The sequence below is a fragment of the Hemicordylus capensis genome, chromosome 1 (genome assembly GCF_027244095.1).
Source record: "Hemicordylus capensis ecotype Gifberg chromosome 1, rHemCap1.1.pri, whole genome shotgun sequence".
NCBI lineage: Eukaryota > Metazoa > Chordata > Lepidosauria > Squamata > Cordylidae > Hemicordylus > Hemicordylus capensis.
Genome location: NC_069657.1, coordinates 13,487,900 through 13,510,476, shown reverse-complemented (window position 1 = coordinate 13,510,476; position 22,577 = coordinate 13,487,900). Strand labels below are relative to the sequence as shown.

Below are 22,577 nucleotides of genomic sequence, written 5' to 3'. Positions count from 1 at the left end.
AAAAAAAATCTCTTCCAATCTTCAACTCAGAAACATACTTACTTTTGGAAAATACCCTTGGTAATTTTGATGTGAATCTTCTTCTTCTGCATATTTCCTCTTAAAATAGGCTACTTTCGACGTTGTTGAGGAATTTGTCGGTCCTTGGCTTGGAGAAGGAAAGAAGGAGTTGTCATTACAGAAACGATCTTGAATCACATGGCATTCCCATTATTCCCCACCCTAACCCACCATTATCTCAAATCACGTGCCTTTTGTTTGCAAAACATACATTTTATTATGATGACTGAGCGTTTAAAAAGAAGCACAGAGCAGAATGCAGAGAAACTCCATGAGATCTGAAAGCACAGACTGGCAACTGACTTCACACACGGGCCAAATCCTTCACCATGTTACAGTCCCAAGGCACTGGAAGAGAAACATGCATTCACATTCTGTACTGCAGCATAATTGGGAACTGTCATGACCCCAAATGCAAGTCCCTCCCCCATCACCAATTGTGGGACAAGGTGGACAGTCCAGGGGGTGAGATGGAGTGGGAAGACTCCATAACCCAGACCCCCACCTGACCTCTGTGTCGCTGTGACCCCCAAACCAGAAGAACTAGGGGAACCAGGGCATTTTTCATTTTTCATACAGGGCTTTAAGCTCCCATCTCCTCCAGAATGGAGGTGTGCGTTCACATATCAGCCAGATTTACCCCCAAAGTGCCTGAAAGTTATCGGGGAACATTTCACACACAATTCAGGTTTTCCATTGCACATTAGAGCGTAGCCCGATTTATGTCCAGGATTTTAAAAATCTACTTTTTGAGTCGGTTGGTTGGGACAACTTTGAACTCACAGTACAGCTTCACAGTAAACCCGCGGTAAAGCCTGCGGTGTGAAAAACGCCCCGGAGAACATTGATGGGGCAAGAGTTCAGTGACAGAGCGTCTGCCTTGTATGCAGAAGATTACCAGTTCAATCCCTGACATCTCCACCCAGGGCTGGGAAAGATCCATACCATGAAGAGCCCCTGCCAGTCAGTGTACTGAGTTAGACAGACCAATGGTCTGACTCGGTATAAGGCAGCTCCCTTTGTTCTTAATCCAGCCAGCATCTCCACTTCTATGGGCTGAGGACACAGCTCTGCCTTCATCCTCTGACAAAGAGGAGTTCCCCTGAGGACCTGCCCAGTCCTCGAAGGACCTGTCTGGCACCTCCAGAGCCTGTGGCTTAAGAATTGGCCCTGTGGCCCATTCGAAAATTAAATGGCAACACCGCCTCCTCTTTGCTGAGAGGTAGCTATTTGGCAGGCTGCCATTTAAGAGTTAAAGGGGGGGACCCCTTTAACTTCCAAATGGCATGGTGCAACTCTCAGCTGAGAGGTGCCCAACTGCCTTTAAATGCTGACAACTCACTTCTAGCGTAGGCCCTCCCGCATTTCAGTGACGGAAAGAGGGACATGCTCCTAACCTCTCTAGCAGCATACCAAGGATCACTTCATGAGCCACAACCCCTCTGTGATTACACATTGGGCAGCATCTTAACTAGTAGGAGAAGTTCTGCTCACACAAGGGGAAGGGGGGCGGGATTCTTGCTGATCTGCCCTGAAGAACATACTGAACCACGTCTTATAAGAGTCCAGCCACTGGTCCCTCTGGCTCAGCATTGCCTGCACGGACGGGCAGCCGCTCTCCAAGGTCCCAGGCTGCAGTTCTCCCAGCCCAGCCTGGAGATGCCCAGGAGTGAACCTGGAACCTTCTATGGCCCCATCCCCTAAGGAAAATATCTTGCGCCGCTCACATGCAGTCCCCCATCCAGATGCCAACCAAGGGGCCCAGGCTTAGCAAAGGGGACTATTCATGTGCACTACCACAAGACCTGTTCTCTTCTGCTTCCCTTTGGGATCCCTCAGAATCTGCTCATGAGGCTCCTCCAATCCTCAGGGACATTTTTTTAAAATTGCACAGGGTGCTGCAGGAAAAAAGGGGTGTGTGAGTAAAAATCACCCCTTGTGCAAGCAAAATATCTTCCATTAATTGAACTATCAGTTCGAATGCTGTCCACTATTGAATGCTATTCACGACCTGTTGCATGATGCATTCCTTTTCTCCTTCGCAGCCTGTCCTCAGCTGCCTTTAATACCAAGAGGGCTTTTGGTGAAGATATATTTATCCTATTTAAAGATGACCCCCTCCCCCCATTTCTAACATCATATAACTTGGGGGGGCTAGTCTAGGATTCAGGTATGCATCAGGTGATGCATATTCAATACTGTGGGGACAGGTTTGTGTGTGGATTGGTAACTGGTTGAAGGACAGGAAACAGAAGGTGGAATAAATGGACAGTTCTCTAAATGGAGGGAAGTAAGAAGTGGGGTCCCCCAGGGATTGGTACTGCGACCAGTGCTCTTTAACTTGTTCGTAAATGATCTAGAAGTTGGGGTAAGCAGAGAGGTGGACAGATTTGCAGATGACACCCAACTATTGAATCAAATTGGGGGGGAGGGGTTAATATGGTGTATATATACCATGCAACCTCTGCAGTGTGTGACGTGTGGCTTGGTGCCTTAGGGTGCATGAGGATGCCCTGATGTTTGTGTGCGATTCAGACAAACAAGATTTTAACAAGGCATTTCTCAAAATGTAAAAATAGGGACAAAATAGGGACCATGTTTTTACCAGGGACAAATATCAGAAAAGCAGGAGTGTCCCTGTAAACAGGGAAGGTCAGAGGATGTGCTAGCATTTTAAAAATTACTTTCACCAATTAAAAAACACACAACTGCATTGCCTCACTTGCAGTGCAAAGGATTTCTCTCTTGCCGGTGTATTTCTGAGAGTTGTTTTCATTGCCAACTGAAGGTGGCGGTGTTGTCATATTAAAAAATCTAAATGGATGTTAACCAAACACAGCTTCAGTGTTAAAGCGGGGAGAGGGGTCACACAAGAGCTTAGGAAGTGGTCTATTAGAACAAAAAAAAAAACACAATCTAAAGAACAGTAATGTTTTATTTAGGTCTAACCAAAAGTGACAAAGTTTCAAGCGGAGAGCTTTAAAGTCCTACAGAACTCTTCATCAAGCACCTTTCATCAGACACTTTCAGAGGATTATCCAAGTTCACTTTAAAAAAACCGAACACCACCCTAAATTCTATCTCTAGAAATTTAGACCCATTTTTAAATTCTCTGCCTGCAAACCATGTACAGTCATTTCCTGTACGTGGCAATGAGTCCTGAGAGTTTGCAGGACTCTCTGTCTGCAAACCATGTACAGCCATTGCCATCAATATATTAAAAAATGTATTCTTTCTAGAGTTGGGGAAAGTGCAGAAGAAAGCAGCCAAAATGATCAGGGGCCTAGAGCACCTTCCTTAGGAGGTGCAACACCAGGGCCTTTTCAGTTTAGAAAAAGGGTTACTAAGGGGAGACATAATAGGGATTTGTCCAGTTATGCATGGTGCAGAGAAAGTGGATAGAGAGAAGTTCTTCTCCGTCTCTCACAACACTAGAACCCAAGGTTGCCCCATGAAACTGATTGCTAGGAAATTTAAGACCAAGCAAAGGAACTGCTTTTTCACACAAAGCATAATTAACCTATGGAATTCTCTGCCACAAGATGTGGTGATGGCCATCAGATCGGATGGCTTTAAAGGGGGCTTAGACAAATTCATGGAGGACAGGTCTATCAGTGGCTACTAGCCTTGATGACTAGAGGCCACCTCCAGGTTTGAAGGCAGGATGCCTCTGAATACCAGGCATCTGAGGAGAAACAGTAGGAGATCGGGCATGCCTTCATCTCCTGCTTGCGGGCTTCCCAGAGACATGTGGTGGGCCACTGTGGGAAACAGGATGCTGGACAAGATAAACCAGGGGTAGGAATTTTGGCTCTTCAGCTGTTGTTGAACTACAACTCCCACCATTCATGGGAATGGTGGGAGTTGTCATTCAGCAACAGCTGGGAAGCCAAGATTGCCTACCCCTGAAAATAGGCCTTGGGCCTGATCCAGCAGGGCTATTCTGATATGCTCTGCAACTTAGCTGCCCATCTCAGTCCAGAACCTAAAACAGTATTCCAGGTGGGCTTTGGCCAGTGCTGAGTACAGCAACACTGTTACTCATTCAGTTTTCAAAGTGATGTTCCATTAGAATGGCCTAAAATAGCATTTGCCTTTTATGTTGCAGCACGACTAGAAGGGCTGCCCACTAGCCACTTGTCTGCAGCTTTGCATGTGTTTTACATCCTGTTACTGCGGTTTCCCTCTCTGAGTTGAGCTTCCTCACCAAACTGAAAGGCTCATGTGTGAAGCATGTTACCCTATACTGAAAAAATGACATATTTATATATCAATTCCTCTTGTAGCCTCTCCTACACCTGAATCTTCTTCCTGTCCCAATGGATATTTAGTGGACATTTAATCTTTCCAATGCATCCAGTGTTGGATTTGGATTTGGTTAGATAGGAATATAGGAAGCTGCCATATACGGAGTCAGACCACTGGTCCATCTAGTTCAGCATTGTCTACACAGACTGGCAACAGTTTTTCCAAGGTTGCAGGCAGGAAGAAGTCTCTCTCAGCCCTATCTTGGAGATGCTGCTAGGGAGAGAACTTGGAACCTTTTGTATGCTAACATGCAGATGTTCTTCCCAGAGTGGCCCGTCCTCTAAGGGGCTCATCCAAATGCCTGTGGACATCCCAGCGGCATCTGGTGGGCCAGTGTATGAATCAGGATGCTGGACTAGATGGGCCTTGGGCTTGATCCAGCAGGGCCGTTCTTATGTTCTTAAGACCAGATCTCCTCCCTAGAGTGCCTGACTGCCTAGCTCTCCCATTTATGGAGATTCCTAGAAAGACCAGACCATCTGCTTCCTGCTTTTTACTATCTTGGTTTTATATACGCAGGTAGGTCAGGTGGGTCAAAGCAAGAAGCAATTCCAAGCATTTTTTGCATGTTGAAATGGAAGGATTGGAGCTCTGAGCCAAACTGAAATTAGCATTGATTTTCCAGAGACGCAACAATGTTGACATCACAGGATGGATGACAATGTTCTTGGCAGGGTGAATTCATAACCTAAGTGGAGTTTGCACTTAGAGTGTGTCCTTGCTGTCAGATCCGCTGGCAAACAGCTGTCTTCACCAGACTGTGCAGCAAAGCAAAGAGAAAATGTCCTCTCTGTCTCCCAAAGCCTGGGCAGCATGGTGGACTTGGGGGGGGAGGGGGGAAGCTGGTCTTGAGGTAGCAAGCATGGTGTCCCCTTTGCTAAGCAGGGTCTGCTTTGGTTTGCATTTGGATGGGAGACTACATGTGTGCGCTATAAGATATTCCCCTTAGGGGGTGGGGCCATAGCTCAGTGGAAGAGCATCTGCATGCTTGCAAAAGCTCCCAGGCTGGGAAATTTTGGGCCCCAGCACCAGTGATCAAAACTATTTTCTAAGGATGAGCCAAAATGTCCACATTTTCACTAGGAGCAACTCTAAAACAATTGGATTGGGGAAGCAAAAGGCATAGTCAAGAACAGGATTGGGGAGCAAGGGTTTTGCTGTCAATTGAATACTTAATAGGGGTAAGGTGATTTATTAATGAAGCCTGATTGACATCTTCAACTCACCTTCCCCAACTCACCTTCATCCCAACTCACCTTCACCCCAGATGATGAAGTAAATGTTGCTGGGAGTACAGTTTGTGCTCCCAGATGATCGGGAGAGGAGAGCTGGTCTTGTGGTAGCAAGCATGACTTGTCCCCTTAGCTAAGCAGGTTCCACCCTGGTTGCATATGAATGGGAGACTGCATGTGTGAGCACTGTACGCTATTCCCCTTAGGGGATGGAGCCGCTCTAGGAAGAGCAGAAGGTTCCAAGTTCCTTCCCTGGCAGCATCTCCAAGATAGGGCTGAGAGAGATTCCTGCCTGCAGCCTTGGAGAAGCCGCTGCCAGTCTGTGTGGACGATACTGAGCTTGATAGACCAGTGGTCTGACTCAGTATATGGCAGCTTCCTATGTCCTTATGATCCAAGCTGCGTCGAGCAGTGCAGAACTCTGGAGGCCAGGACGACACGTCCCAGCCTCCTGATATCCCTCACTGCACCTTGCAATGAGCTCAGTGCCCTGGGGGATTCCCTTGGGAGATCAGCCTGCTTAGATGCCCATCTCCATGCAAGCAGCCCAAGGAGACACACAATCCCAGCAGTCAAGCCATGGAGCTGGGTTTGGTGGCGCGGCAGCACCAGGGTCCGTGTGGATCCTGGTTGCCCAAGCCTGGGCTGGTCTGCTCAGGAGTCGCCCAGTCCACTTCCTGTCCAGCCAGGAAGCTGAAGGGTTGGCCTGGCTCCTGGGAGGCTGGAGGTGTCTCCCATCAACTGGGCTGCACTGGCTTCTGCTGCTTGCTACCCCTTGGAGTCATCCCTGATTGGCAGCACTGCCCTATTCAATAGGTGTTGGACGTCACTGCCCCTTTCAGTAGGCAGCACTGTTGGGGGTGCAATTACAAGGGTTTTCGGGGGTGGGGGTAGAGAAAGCCGCACTAACCTACCAGAAGTGGTGGTGGGAGCCCTCCTCCCAGAAGCTGCTGCAGTGTGCCATTTTATTACCCAGAATTCCCCTCACCATCCTAACGAACCACCATGAGTGCTACATGAAAAGGTTTCCGGGCAAAAATACAAAGTGCTGGTTATAACCTATGAAGCCCTAAACAGCTTAGGCCCACGGTATTTAAGAGAGCGTCTTCTTCTGCATGATCCCCATTGTCCACTACGTTCATCAGGGGAGGCTCGTCTGTGGCTACCTTCATGTCGTTTGGTGGCCACTCAGGGACGGGCCTTCTCTGTTGTCGCCCCGAGACCTTGGAACGTGCTTCCCGTAGGAATAAGAGTCTCCCCATCTCTAGTGGCTTTTAAAAGGGGCTAAAGACTTATCTTTTTACCCAAGCTTTTTGACTTTTTAACTTTTAGCTTTTTAACTTTTTAACTTTTTAACTTTTTAAACTTTTGATTGTTATTATTTGTTTTAAATTGTTTTTAGTATTTGTTTGTTGTGAACCGCCCTGAGACCTTGGGTTAGGGCGGTATAAAAATGTGCTAAATAAATAAATAAATAAATAAATAAAAGCACCAGTCCAGCTGATGGGTTTGACTAACACAGCAAGAAGCAGGAAGCAGGAAATTTCAGTGACATACACACTCCCTTCGCTGGAAGCACTGTATACAATAACCCAAAAATACTGTCCCTGTGGAGACCCAAAAATAATGTCCCTGTGGACCACATTCCTCTGGACATATTTTTGGGTGTCATAGAGCACATCCAGGGAAAGGGGAGGTTGCTGAAATTCACACACACACACACACACACACACACACACACACACACACACCTGTGCCTGGGCTATGTTAGTCTGGAATCCAGCATTAGGCCTGTCTGACATCATCATTTATTAATACGACAAATACAATAAATATTTATATACTGCTTTTCAGCAAAAGTTCCCAAAGCAGTTTACATAATTAAATAAATAAAAGGGCTCCCCGTTCCCCAAAGGACTCCCTCATAATCTAAAAAAGAAACATAAGATAGACCCCCAGCAACAGCCACTGGAGGGATGCTATGCTGGGGATGGATCGGGCCAGCTGCTCTCCCCCTGCTCAATACAAGAGAATCACCACTTTTTAAAGGTGCCTCTTTGATCAGCTGAAGTGCTCAGTTAGAACTTTATTCTTTTCGACACCAGATGAAGACCTTTCTGTTCACTCAGGCTTTTCGAAATCGATTCTTAAATTTTTTAAAAAATGTTTTGTACTGTATTTTGCCTTTTCTGTTTCATGCTATAATTTGTTTTGTGTCATGTGCTTTAATTGGATGTGTCTATTGTGTTGTTGTGAGCTGCCCAGAGAACAATTTGTTATGGGGCTACTAACAAATAAACTTAATTAAGTAATTCATTAATCAATATTGTTTTTAGCACCGGCACCTCTCACCTAGTACCCCTGCTTAGTTAGACGGCCAGTCACCGACTTTGCTCCCAAACGCAGCCGTGCAGCCCCGTTTGCTAGCAAAACTACTCACCTGCGTCTGACATCAGATGCAGGGGGCGTGGCTAACCTGACTTTAGCAAAGGGGACAAGTCACGCTTGCTACCACAAGACCAGCTCTCCCCCCTTGCTTTCCCCTTGCTTGTTCAGAGCATCCAGCCCTGCTCTTATTTAGAGATACTCTTTAGCTGATATTTGTATTCACAGTGCAACTGAGTAAGATGTATACATTAAGTTACCGACCATCACTGGAGAACTTGTGGCAGAAAGGGGGTCTTTGGCTGACATCTAGACTAAATTACTCCTGAGCAGTCCTACTTAGACTAGGTAGTCCTTTATGGTCATTCCTGTTGCATGACCTACTCTGGATATCAGCTTTGGTCAGCATGTATCAGAGCTGTGAGCAGACCTTTTACCATATCTACACGAATGGAAGGTGACTCTGAATTTAAGATGATGCCTTAAAAGATAAGAAGTTAAATACAGGTTATACCTGTATTTGTCCAAAAGAAAGAGAACTCCGAATCTAAGATCCCCCTCCCCAATATTTAACAGGGAAGAACTGTTGTGGGGTGGGGGAACCTCATTTTAGATTCAGATAAATACGGTATATCAGAATTTGTCCATGTCATGAAAAAGGTGCAATGGGTTATAAAATCACTAGGACTTCTTACTTCAGTCCAGATTGACAAGGGATGTTGTCTCCATCAAGGATATTGAAATAGTTTTTTATGTAATTGCATCAGAAGAATTGGCGGGAGTTGGAGAGACATTTATGGAATGGAAATGCAAGAATTTGGACACTCAGAATATGGTAAAAATGCCACAATGTATTAACAACTTCAGGGAGAAAGGCTGAGAAAGATCAATTCAATTAATGCTTGGCATTGTTTCATAGCTTATTGGGGCTTAAGTTATTAGGGAGACAATCAAGGGGGGGGAATGTGTATCAAACCCTTTGCCCGTTTTCTCACCGTGTGTGTGTGTGTGTGTGTGTGTGTGTGTGTGTGTAAATATATATATATATATATATATAGAGAGAGAGAGAGAGAGAGAGAGAGAGAGAGAGAGAGAGAGAGAGAGAGAGAGAGAGAGAGAGGCCAGCACCCTGACTAACAAATGTTACGGTCCCAAGACAGTGGAAGAGAAACATGCATTCACATTCTGCATTGCAGCATAATTGGGAACTGTCATGACCCCAAATGCAAGTCCCTCCCCCCCATCACCAATTGTGGGACAAGGTGGAGAGTCCAGGGGGTGAGATGGAGTGGGAAGACTCCATAACCCAGACCCCCACCGGACCTCTGTGTCACTGTGACCCCCAAACCAGAAGAACTAGGGGAACCAGGGCATTTTTCACACAGGGCTTTAAGCTCCCATCTCCTCCAGAATGGAGGTGTGCGTTCACATATCAGCCAGATTTACCCCCAAAGTCCCTGCAGGCTGTCGGGGAGCACTTCACACACAATTCAGGTTTTCCATCGGGGCGGAGCCACCATTGGGAGAAAGGGTTCAAAGAACCCAGGCTGTCAATGGGGAAAGGCCGTGGCTCGGGCTCCATAGGAGCCCAGAGCGAACTCCCCCCTCCCACGCCTGGGCAGCCCAGAACCCGGGCGAACTCTTTGCCAATTATTTCAGGCAGCTCCAACTGCCCGATATAACGTTTTTCCCTTCCTCTCCCTCTCTGGTGGGAGAGAAAGGGGAAAACGTCCTATTAGGCAACCGACCCTGCCTGAAATGAGGAGCTGAGAGCTCATCCGGGCTCTCGGAAGCCCAGGCCACGCCCCTTTATCATGTGCCTTGTCATGTGCAAGGGGGCGTGGCTTGGGCTGCCGAGAGCCCGGACGAGCTCTCAGCTCCTCATTTCAGCAGGGTTGGCTGCCTAATAGGACGTTTTCCCCTTTCTTTCCCTCCAGAGAGGGAGAGGAAGGGAAAAAAGTTCTATGGGGCAGTCGGAGCTGCCTGAAATAACCGGCAAAGCGTTTGCCGGGGCTCTCGGTGGCCCAGGCATGAGAGGGGGGAGTTCGCTCTGGGCTCCTCCACACCCTCCACACCCCTGTGTGCGTGACATCACGTGCACGGGCATATTGGAGTGGGCCGCCGAGCGGGGCTGGATGCAGGCCGCCACTCGGCTGGCTCTGCGCCTGTTTTCCATTGCACGTTAGAGCGTAGCCCGATTTATGTCCGGGATTTTAAAAATCTACTTTTTGTGTCGGTTGGTTAGGACAACTTTGAACTCGCAGTACAGCTTCACAGTAAACCCACGGTAAAGCCTGTGGTGTGAAAAACGCCCCGGAGAACATTGATGGGGCAAGAGTTCAGTGACAGAGCGTCTGCCTTGTATGCAGAAGATTACCAGTTCAATCCCTGACATCTCCACCCAGGGCTGGGAAAGAGCCATATCATGAAGAGCCCCTGCCAGTCAGTGTAGATACTACTGAGCTAGACAGACCAATGGTCTGACTCGGTATAAGGCAGCTCCAGGGGCGTAACTATAATAGGGCAAGGGGAGACAGTTGTCTGAGGGCCCACTGTCTTGGGGGGCTTTCCCAGAGGCAAGTCACATGACTGAATCCCCCAGCCACGCACACGCCCAGGCTTCCTTCAGTTGTATTCATCCTCTGAAACTGATGTGAGTGTTAAGACCTGGAGATACCAGAACAGCATGTCTTTCTCTAGTACCATTAAATGACTTGTATCGTCCACCATTTACAAAACCCTTTTTAAAATAATTTAGGATGATGTTCTATTGTGGCACATAGGTTATAGATAGATATAGTTAGATATAGATGTAGATAATTTTTACTATGCTTTTTGTTACCACTATTCAGCCTCATTTAAGGTTTCTTTACTTCATGAGCTGAGCTTCAGTGAGAGGGGGCCCATTTTAAAATCTTGTCTCTGGGCCCACTCCAACCTTGTTACGCCCCTGGGCAGCACCCTTTGTTCCTAATCCAGCCAGCACCTCCACTTCTATGGCCTGAGGACACAGCTCTGCCTTCATCCTCTGACAAAGAGGAGTTCCCCTGAGGACCTGCCCAGTCCTAGAAGGACCCGTCCGGCACCTCCAGAGCCTAAAAATATATATCAATATAGACCAACACCCTGAATGACAAAGCACTAGGGTTGATGATGAATTTGACTAATGCAGCACTAGTGTGTGTGTGTGTGTGTGTGTGTGTTTTGGTGGTGAATTCTGAAGACCTCTCTTTTCTTGGAGTGTTCTTTGCCACCTGGAAATATGTCCCTAAGGACAGCATGATCCTCGGGAGCCTATTTTGGGGTTGCACAGAGGGCTTTTGTGGAAAACGGAGATTGTCAAAATCCCATCCCCTTAGCAAGCACCGATGCTGTATTTGTCTGGAATTCAGCAGAACCGCAGGCATATCTCGTTATTGAGGATGTTGGCCATAAAGTGTATTGTTGCATATACAGAATACAAAAGTACTGGAATGTCATTGTGGTGTCGTGGTTCGAGTGCTGGACTAGGACTGGGGGAGACCTCCTCTGAGTTCAGATCCCAGTCATTCCTCTCTCCCAACCTAACCTACCCCACAAGGCTCTTCTGAGGAGAAATATAACCATTTATACTGCTTGGGGTTCCTTGGAGAACAAGAAGCACACAAATGTAAAATTTAATTAATTAACTGGATATTGAACACATAATCATAATCCACAACTGCACTTGTGTTCTGCCTCCAAGAACATAAATGTTTGGTCCTGTGATGTGGCACCAGGGGTGTAGCTATAACTGAGCGGAGGGGTTCAAAGAACCCAGGCCCCCAGCTCCTGGGGGGGCCCCAGACCCACCCCTCCCTATTTTCTTCATTATCTCCCTCACTCCGAGGGGCCGCCAGAGAGAGGGGTGAACACGGGCCCCCTCTCCCCTAGCTATGCCCCTGGGTGGCACTAAAACTGAGGGGTGCAGATGGGGGAGGGGCAAAGAGGCCCAGAGCCCTACAAGGCTGAAGGCCCCAAACATGTTAGCTCATATTGACAGCATTTGGCTGTCAAACCAAAACAACTTTAAAGGGCCAGGGCGCTTTCCAGATTGCACGCTATCACAGTGTCGCAACGGGTCCCTTAAGTGTGCTTCCGTCTTGCCTGTGTTTTGACATCGCAGCCCCTGGGTTGTAAGGAAGGTGCCGCTCATATTTCCGATGCCTTCTTTCAGATTTCATTGCTGAGTCACAGCCCTATAATGTCGCAACTGCGTTGCAAGAAAATATAGCTGTATTTGCCCATTGTAGGCGGCTTGCCCCACTTACAATGGATCTCTAATGTGGTTTGAATTCAGCGCCACTAAACTTTGCAGTTTACATCATTTTTTGCGGTGGAAGGCTCACAATCTGGAAGGCACCCAGATGGGGCCCTTTTGGCTCCTTTAGTCACCTGATCGTTAGTAGCTGCAGTACCACCCTCTGGCCAGCTGCAGTGGTGGCAGTGCAGGGCAGCTAAAATCAGACCAGCTGTTCTCTCCCCACCTGGAAGTTGCCACAGTGGTGTAGGGAATATAGCACCTGAGCTTCTCTCCCTATTTGAGATCCCCGGCTCCTGACGGTTGTTTACAATGCCAATGCTTTATTCTGCTTCTGATCTTAATCACACCCATGCAATCTGTACCTTGTAATGCCAAATCAATCCACAAAGTGCCTTTCCACGGTGTCTCCAGAAAATCTAATAAGTTTCTCCCTTTGGACGGACTCAGCTAGCATTGCTTCCCACACAGTCCTGCTGAACAAACACCTGTGGAGATGAATCAAGGGGAGAGGGAGGAGAGAGAGAGTGAGAGGAGTTTGCCGCCAGGGCATCAGGACACACACTGGAACTTGTCAAACCACCCTAGAAGCCGCTCTCATAGGAACATAGGAAACTGCCATATACTGAGTCAGACCTTTGGTCTTTCTAGCTCAGTATTGTCTTCACAGACTGGCAGCGGCTTCTCCATGGTTGCAGGCAGGAATCTCTCTCAGCCCTATCTTGGAGATGCTGACAGGGAGGGAACTTGAAACCTTCTGCTCTTCCCAGAGCGGCTCCATCCCCTGAGGGGAATATCTTGCAGTGCTCACACATCAGGTCTCCCTTTCATATGCAACCAGGGCAGACCCTGCTTAGCTATGGGGACAAGTCATGCTTGCTACCACAAGACCAGCTCTCCTCTCATTTTACAGGGGGCGAGTGAACGGGGTGGCGGGGGAGCAGATCTTATCTCTGAAGCTGCAAAGCAATTTCCTGAAGACTCTTGCTTTGACAGAGTCCTGAACTCGTTTACTGCCTCTTCCCAAGGAAATGTCAATGGAATGGAATGGTTCAGATCCAAAGGCACTGAAATATTTCATTGGGTGGGGGATCATTTCAGTTACTGCTGGATCAGTAATTACAGCAGAGCAGAGGGGACTCCGTAATTCAGGTTGCCTTGGCTGTCAGCAACCAGCGGGGGTCTGCTTTCTGTCCCAGTTCTTTTTTCAAAATAAGCTACTCCTGGCATGCCTACATTTGAGAGTGCGGCTAAATCAGATTGAACCCACCAAGATGAAGCAGAAAGGCTTGGCCACAATATATCTACAGTATATGGACAGACCCTCCATTTTTCCCCACAGAAACTACAGACATGAGGACGCTGTCTTATACTGAGTCAGACCTTTGGTCCATCTAGCTCAGCATTGTCTGCACTGACTGGCAGCGGCTCTCCAAGGTTATAGGCAGGAGCCTCTCTCACCACACCTGGAGATGTTGCCAGGGAGTGAACCTGGGACCTTCTGCATGCAAAGTAGATGCCACATCCCCTAAGGAGGATATCTCACAGTGCTCACATGTAGTCCCCCCATCCAAATGAAAACCAAAGCAGGTCCTGCTTATCAAAGGGGACAATCCATGCTCACTGCCACAAGCCCAGCTCTCTTCCCAACCACTCTGGGGCACCCCTGGTTCCACACTGCCTGGCTACCCATCCCCACCCACCATTCTGAGACATAATGAGATTGGACTGGGCCTTGGGACAAGAAGTGAAAATGGGGCCGAAGGTCTTGTTCTCCTTCCTGTCATGCTGAGGGAGGGGTAAAGCCGAACCTGACCCTGGCCAGCCAATCAGGAGGAAAGGAGGATGCTGCCTGACACTCCTCCTCCCACCCCTCCTGGAGAGGACTCCTCTCTCCTGAAGCCAAGAGGAATTGCCAGTAATGATTAATCTTGTTGGAGAGAGTGAAGAGCGAATTGTCACCAAGTGGTGGGGCGGGGGCTTCCTCGGGGGCCCAGGGATATTTGTCCCCCTTAGGGGAAAGGACCATAGCCCAGTGGTAGAGCATCTGCGTTGTATGCTGCGGGTCTCAAGTTCAGTTTCTGGCATCTCCATGAAGTTTTTCACACCCGGCTTGTAGTTGGCATCTCCTCTGGAATGGAACGGTGTGTTCACATATCGGCCAAATTTACCCCAAAGTCCCTGCGAGCTATCAGGCAGCGCTTCATACACAATTCGGGTTTTTTCATTGGGCGTTAGAGTGTAGCCCAATCGATATCCGGGGTTAAAAAAAATACCCACTTTTTGCATCAGTTTCTGACTGGGGGCAACTTCGAACTCACAGTAAAGCCTCACAGAAAACCCACAGTACAGCCTGCTGTCTGGGAAAACTCCTGGTAGGGCTGGAAGAAGCTCCTGCCTGACACTCAGGAGAGCCGCTGCCAGTCAGTGTAGACAGTACTGAGCTAGCTGGACTAAGGGTCAGACTCAGTATAAGGCAGCGTCCTGTGTTCAAGTATAGCTATGCCCCCTCCAGTATTGCACATTGCTGGGGACGCTTTGCTGGCTCTCCACAACTTCTGTTATTCTGCAATCACTTGTCCTGCACTAGTACCCAAGCAGGATCTGTTGGGGTGAAATCAGACAGGACTTGACACATGCTTTTTCCTTCCCATGGCTTCCCATTCCTTCATTTTATTATGTAACTAGTGATGTGGAAGGGGCATCGTGAGGTGGGGTGAAACTCACTCCCCATGTGTTGTGGTCCTGATGAACATGACACGCGCTCACACACCCCTCAATTGAAGCTGCGATTTGCGTGTTGAATTTATCAACATTGTGAATTAGATAAATTCATGGAGGATAGGTCTATCATCGGCTACTAGTCTGAGGGTGATAGGCCAACTCCAGCCTTGGAGGCAAATGCCTCTAAATAACAGTTGTAGGGGAGCAACAGCAGGAGAGAGGGCATGGCGACAGCTTTTGCCTAGAACATCAGAACATCAGAACAGCCCTGCTGGATCAGGCCCAAGACCTATCGAGTCCAGCATCCTGTTCCACACAGTGGTCCACCACCAAATGCCTCTGAGAAGTCCACAGGCAAGAGGCTTCTGGCTGTGGGCTTCCCAGAGACATCTGGTGGGCCACTGCGTGAAACAGGAGAGAAGAAAATAAGTACGAATACAATAAATGTGCCTCTTTGGGAAATGGCTGCCTCCCTCCAGTGGGGAAGCTTGAGTAAAAGACCGCTGTCTCCATGGGAGGTCTGCACTCCGTGGTCACACTGTGTGACGCCCCCCCCAAGCCTACGGCAGCCCCATCAGCCCCGTCTAATGGTATTTTACAAGTCCCTGATCTCTACAGAAGCTGACATTAAAACGAATGTATTGACATTAATTCTGATTTATTGACATTAATTCAGTGCCAAGGAAGAGTGACAGCCCCACCCTCAGATACGAATATGAATACGATGGATATTCATATTCCGCTTTTCAACCCAAGTTCCCAAAGCGGTTTACATAGATATAAATAAATAAATAAATAAATAAATAAATAAATAAATAAATAAATGGGCTCCCTGTCCCCAAAGGGCTCACAACCTTTAAAAAAAGAAACTTAAAGTAGATACCAGCAACTGGAAGGATGCTGTGCTGGGGATGGATAGGGCCGGTTGCTCTCCCCCTGCTCAATAAAGAGAATCGCCACTTCAAAAAGGTGTCTCTTTGCTCAGTTAACAGGGGTCAGTTGGCTTCAAACGGAGATTAGGTGTCTTTATGGAAAGGGCAGGCTTATCACTGACTATTAATTATAACTGTTATGTGGAACTTCCATGTTCAGAGGAAGTCTACCTATGAATGCTATCTGCTGGGAGCATACGTGAGTGATGGCTGCTTTCCACACAGCGGCCTCCAGGAGTGGTGGCCCAACCTGGGTGCCTGTTCCCCATGCCTTTCACAGGGACATGTGACTCACTCATATGCCCAATGAGTGTCAGAACTGGCCCTGGGTTCAAATTCTGCTTCCCCCCCAGATTGGCCTTGGGCAGGTCAGTATTCTCTTACCCGGCTGTGAAGGAGAGTAGCCGTGGCCTAACCGTGTCTCTACGAAAACGAACAAGGGAAGAGCTGTAAAAGATCTGGACTGATGAATAATGCAACCCCAAACATATTGACCTGGTAGTAAGTCTTATTGATTTCAAGGGTACTACATAAGCTCAGCTAATGCAATGGTCTGGAAAATGACACACAGAGAATTGCTAGTATGAACAGCATAAGGAATTGCAGGGGGCTGCTTCAGCCTTGTAACCCACCTCGCGCTCTCCAGCAAAGATTAAGATTCTGAAGAAGCTGGATACGCTTAACCTGGAGAGGTCAGTTGCGCATGCGCGGCGGCCATTCAAAGGCCTGAGGGCTGTCACACAGAAGAGGCTGTGGCCTTGTTCTCTGTTGCTCCTGAGGGAAGGACTAGGTAGAGCATACCTTGTACTGAGTCTGACATTGGTCTAGCTAGCTCAGTATTGTCTGCACTGACTGGCAGCAGCTCACCACGGTTACAGGCAGGGGTCTGTGATTCCTGCTAAGTGACCCCTGCTAAATGAGTAAAGAGACATAGGAAGCTGCCATATACTCTATAATCCTTCAGTTGTATTCATCCTCCGAAATTGACTGCGCTCATTACAAGGTGCGATGAGGGATGTGGCTGGGATGTGTTGTCCTGGCTGGGATGTGTTGTCCTGGCCTCCAGAGATCTACACTCTTGATGCAGCATGGATCCTGGGAACACAGGAAGCTACCAGATACTGAGTCAGACCATTGGTCTATCTAGCTCAGTATTGTCTTCACAGACTGGCAGCGGCTTCTCCAAGGGTGCAGGCAGGAGTCTCTCTCAGCCCTATCTTGGAGATGCTGCCAGGGAGGGAACTTGAAACCTTCTGCTCTTCCCAGAGCGGCTTCATCCCCTGAGGGGAATATCTTGCAGTGCTCACACTTCTAGTCTCCCATTCATATGCAACCAGGGCGGACCCTGCTTAGCTAAGGGGACAAGTCATGCTTGCTACCACAAGACTGGCTCTCCTCTCTTTGAAGGACACCTTTCAAAGTGGTGATTCTCTTATATTTAGCAGGCGGGGAGCTAATGGCCCTATCCAACACCAGCGCAACCCCAGTGGCTGTTGCTGGTGCCTGCCTTATGTTTCTTTTTAGATCGTGAGCCCTTTGGGGACAGGGGACCATCTTATTTATGCATTATTTGTTCTTTCTGTGTAAACCGCTTTGAGAACTTTGGTTGAAGAGTGGTATATAAATATCCATAGTAGTAGCTGTTGTAGTAGTAAAGTCTCTCTCAGCCCTAGCTGGAGTTGCTGTCAGGGAATGAACCTTATGCTCTGTTAGTGTCCTGATAACTGAGAAAAGAGGCACCTTTTAAAAGTGGTGATTCTCTTATATTTAGCAGGGGGGAGAGCAACTGGCCCTATCCATCCCCAGCACAGCATCTCCTCCAGTGGCTGTTGCTAGTATCTGTCTTATGTTTCTTTATTAGATTGTGAGCCCTTTGCAGACAGGGAGACATTTTATTTATATCTGTGTAACTTTTGTTAAACTTTCAGGAACTTCTGTTGAAAATCGGTATATAAATATCCATCGTATTTGTAACCTGAGACCGTCAGCATGCAGATAGATGCTCCTCTACTGAGCTATAGTGCTGTCCCCTATAGGACTATAGGTGCTCCGCACATGTAGTCTCCCATCCAAATGCAAACCAAGGCAGACCCTGTTGAGCAAAGTGAACAGTTCATGCTCACTACCACAAGACCAGCTCTCCCACCCTAGGAGAATCTCGGCTCATTGGACTAGAACCAATGAGTTGAAATTACAAGGAAGGCTACTGCGATTGGGAATGATTGGAGTTGTAGATCTCTGGAGACCCGGGTCTGAGAACCCCTGCCCTAACCCTTTCTCCAAAGAATTCAGGGGTGGGATATATACCTCCTCTTCCCTCTAACCTAACAACAACCTTGTATAGCAGACTGGTCTTCCTGGTGGAAGCCTAATACTCTAACCACTACACCAGCCAGACTCTCACTACATTTTCTCAGATCTCTCTTTCTAGCTTTCATATACAGATGTCCATTTCCTGGTTTTAAAAAGAGATCTTAAATCACATTTGTTCACAGAGGCTTTTTAGTCTCTTTTGCTGCAATTTGTATATGGTGGTTTTGGTTTTCTTAATTTTAGCTTTTAAAATTGCATGTATGGATTTATTTATTTATATGAATCTAGTTTTGCAAAACGGGCTTCTCTTTTTCAGTATTTTTATGAGTTTTAAATTGTCCGTCTGTTTTGTTTTATTTTATTTTATTTTATTTTATTTTATTTTATTTTATTTTATTTTATTTTATTTTGTGAGCTGCCCCAAGCCAGATTGTACTGGAGGGGTAGAATACAAGTATTTTAAATACATAAATAAATACAAGTGTTTTTCATTCTTAGGCTCTGTATTTAGGATTGGAATTTTCTTTATGTACTGTAAGCCACCTTGCATGCCATTTAACTGTAGAAAGGTGGAATGATAATGTTGATAAATTTATTATTATTATTATTATTATTATTATTATTATTAATGTCTAGTTATCTATGTGAGTTCATAATATGCCGGTATGGTGAATAATACTTGTTAAATGGGCATGCATAAATATGAGTGGTGTCCATTCAACAAAGTCACCAAGAAATACAAGCACGTGGACAACCTATTTTATTTACTGATTGTCAGATAATATAACCTGCCTTTCTGTAGTGTAACAAAGGTGTGTGAGGCTAAAGCAAAAAAGAATGTTGCAACAATCAAAACCTAAAATAAAAGTAAAACTGTGAAAACTCTATTTTCAGGGAATTTCATATATGGCCTGGTTGATCTCGGCATCATCTTCACAAAATGCCAGAGAATGCGTGTCAACCAACTGTCCATGTGAAACAGAGCCATTTGAGCAGTGTCTAATGCCTCCATATTGGCACATATTTTTTTATCAGCTCTCTATATATAGATAGTTGTTTCATCCGGGGAGGAGGCTGCTGCTTCACATGGATGAGAACTTCGTTAGTGTTACTATGGTTACTTTTCAGTTTTTGAACACTAAATGCTTACAAGGTTGGATTGTGTCAAGGGCTCTAGAGAAAGAAGGAGGGGAGATGAGGTCTCATGAGGATGAATTGACTTTAAATTGCGAGAGGTGGTGGGGGGAGTTCTTCTTGAAACCTGCTCTTCTCTCCCTGACTCTTTTCCTTCCGCCCCACAAAACTGAAACTCTGCAGAATGCAAAAGCAAGATCCAAGGGGGGAGACTCCCATGACACAGAGCACACACCTGTCAGCAACAAGTAGGGAGACCACAAGACTAAAATTGTTAGGGAAAACACATAAAGACCCATCTTTTTAGAGAGGTGCTTTTGTTTTTCACTTTGTCGGTTTCTAGTAGCTATTTGATTTGCAAATCTGGTTTTAATTGGATCTTGTTTTAACTGAATTTTATTGATTTTGTATTGTTTTATTATTTTTAATGTCTGCATGAGCTCCACCCACCCACCCAATATTGCACTGTAGGGATGGGATACAATTATTCTGAATAAAATAAATTAATATATAATAAAATACACAGGCCATGTGTCAGGAAGGGGTTCCTTTACTAAAAGCCCAAGGCAAACACACATGCCTTCAGGACACACCCTTGGCCCCAGATGTGTAAGAAAACACACTTGAAATGTTAGCAAAAACAAAGGAGTGAAATGCACTTCGCCTGTTCTCAGAAACACTCTGCTGTTACTCAGGAAGGGCCCATTGCTCAGAGGCAGTTCACTTACTTTGCATGCATACAGCATGTCCCAGTCTCCATTCTGGCATCTCCAGGTAAAAGGATCTCGGGCAATGAGGCTGAGAGAGACCTCATCCAGAGGCACTGGAGAGCCACTGCCAGCCGGAGAAAACCATATTGAGCTAGAAGGGCCAGGATCGGCCTCTTTTCATGACCCTTCATGTGTTCAGATCGATCCTTCCCCATCTCCTGATTCGGAATTGACACACTCCGTGAGGTTACCGGCAGGAGATGCACTCTGTGCATGCTCAGGAAGCCAACTTGTTACCATGGCTCCGCTGAAGGAGTCTTGCATTTATTTATTTATTTATTTGTTTGTTTGTTTGTTTCCATTTAACTTATTTTTATACCACCCCATTCGCAAGTCCCTGGGCGTGGGGTGGGGCGGCTGGAAGATACAGGGTCCAGTCCTGGGAAGTGCTGAAGGTGCAAAAAACATCTGAACTTCTCCAGCTGGAAGTCCCCACTAAGCTCAGGATAAGAGAAGGGGGCCCCCTGCCCTGCTTACCTTCCAAGCCGCCGTCTGAGCGCACATACCAGAGGGATGCCGCCTGCTCTCTCTGCGGGTTCTGCTCCTCTTTCCGCTCCCTTCGGCAACCACCGGCCAAGTCCCTGCAGTCGCTGGCGAGAGCATCGCCTCCTCTCTTCAGAAGCAGGGAGGCGGGCGCCCAGATGTTCCCTGCCTTCCCGGATTGGTCCAGAGGGAGAAGATGTTAGCCGGTTGCTAGGCGAGTTGCTAAGAGGCAGTGACGCTCTCCTCCGCATCTCTGGAGCAACTTCGGCGGCGCTCTCAATTGCCTGCTGAGAGCGGGGAGCGGAAAGAGGGGAGGCAGGCCGGCTGGGTTAACCCGGGGAGCGAAGCAAGGAAGGCAGCCAGCAACCGGAGTGTGGGGCGAAAGCGCGGAGGGAAGCGGGGCTTTGGAAACTCCCAACCCATCACAGAAGCGAGAGTGCACGCCCGCTCCCCGCCCTCACCCCACCGAAGGGACAGCCAGCCTGCCTGCCTGCATCGTTGACCGAAGCAGTGGCTTGGAGGGCAGCCAGCGATGAAAGCAAGGCTGGCGCTAGGCCAACTGGCTCCCCAGGCGAGGAGGGTCCTTGGTGGCCCGCACCACTGATCCAGCCAGCCGACGCCAGTACCTGATTTTCATTGCATCGGTAGCCGTTTCCAGGACTTGGCTGCCCCATCTCCGTGCTTGATTTCTCCTTGTCCTGCCAATTGAAAAACTCGCACACCTGCTGGGTCTGTACATCTGTATGTACTGATGCCATACATAAGCAAAGGGCGGGGGGGGGGTGGGGGGACACACATTTGTTTCCTCAAATGTAACTGATTGATTGATTGAGTGCGGTCAAGTCGGTGATGTCAACTCTTAGCGACCACAGAGATAGATTCTCTCCAGGATGATCTGCCTTCAGCTTGGCCTTTAAGGTCTCTCAGTGGGGCATTCATTGCTGTCGTAATTGAGTCCATCCACCTTGCTGCTGGTCATCCTCTTCTTCTCTTTCCTTCAACTTTCCCCAGCATTATGGACTTGTCAAGGGAGCTGGATCTTCACATAATGTGTCCAAAGTAGGATAGTCTGAGCCTGGTCATTTGTGCCTTGAGTGGAAATTCTGGACTGATTTGTTCTATGCTCCATTGTTTGTTTTCCTGGCTGTCCATGGTATCCTCAAAAGTCTTCTCCAGCACCAAGGTTCCTAGAGATATACATATCAGGTGGTATAGAAAAGTGATTGATTGATTACATTGGAACATAGGAAGCTGCCATATATTGAGTCAGAACTTTGGTCTATCTAGCTCAGTATTGCCTACACAGACTGACAGTGACTTCTCCAAGGTTGTGGGCAGGAGTCTCTCTCAGCCCTATCTTGGAGAAGCCAAGGAGGGAACTTGAAACCTTCTCCTCTTCCCAGAGCAGCTCCATCCCCTAAGAGGTATACTTACAGTGCTCACATGTAGTCTCCCATTCAAATGCAACCAGGGTGGATCCTGTTTAGTTAAGGGGATAAGTCATGCTTGCTACCATAAGACCAGCTCTCCTCTCCTCTGATTGATTGATTGATTGATTGAGAAATAATTAAATAAGAAAGAGAGAGAGAGAGAGAGAAAGAAAGAAAGAAAGTGTCGATACCTTTTCTGTCTTGCTTCTTCAGGGTCCAGCTTTTGCATCCATAGAGTGTCATGGGAAAAACCATTGTCCTGACGATTCTAATCTTTGTAGGTGTAGACGCATTACGGCATGTAAATTTCCTTCTCAAGGCCTTCATTGCAACCCTACCAAGTGCTATTCTGCAGAATACAGACTTTTAAAAGATTGAGGATAACTTAAATGCCCAGTGGTACCCTCAAGTCAAGCCCGATGACCCAGGAAGCCACCTGGATTGCATGTTCCTAAATCCAGCCTTGTACAGCACACGCATCATGAAACGGGGTACCTTCCATGACATCACAGAGGGGCATTTGCCCA

The 22,577-nt window shown here is 47.3% G+C and overlaps 1 long non-coding RNA gene across 1 annotated transcript in view; it reads right to left on the bottom strand.

Annotated features, from left to right (window-relative positions):
• Positions 1-20,746, bottom strand: part of LOC128328568 (uncharacterized) — a 35,043-nt gene extending 14,297 nt beyond the window's left edge. Inside the window, exons 1-3 of the long non-coding RNA XR_008309296.1 lie at positions 20,615-20,746; positions 12,630-12,752; positions 43-148 (exon numbers count right to left, since the gene is read on the bottom strand). This is a non-coding gene — a long non-coding RNA (uncharacterized LOC128328568). The remainder of the gene's footprint in view (positions 1-42; positions 149-12,629; positions 12,753-20,614) is intronic.
• Positions 20,747-22,577: the final 1,831 nt, after the last annotated feature.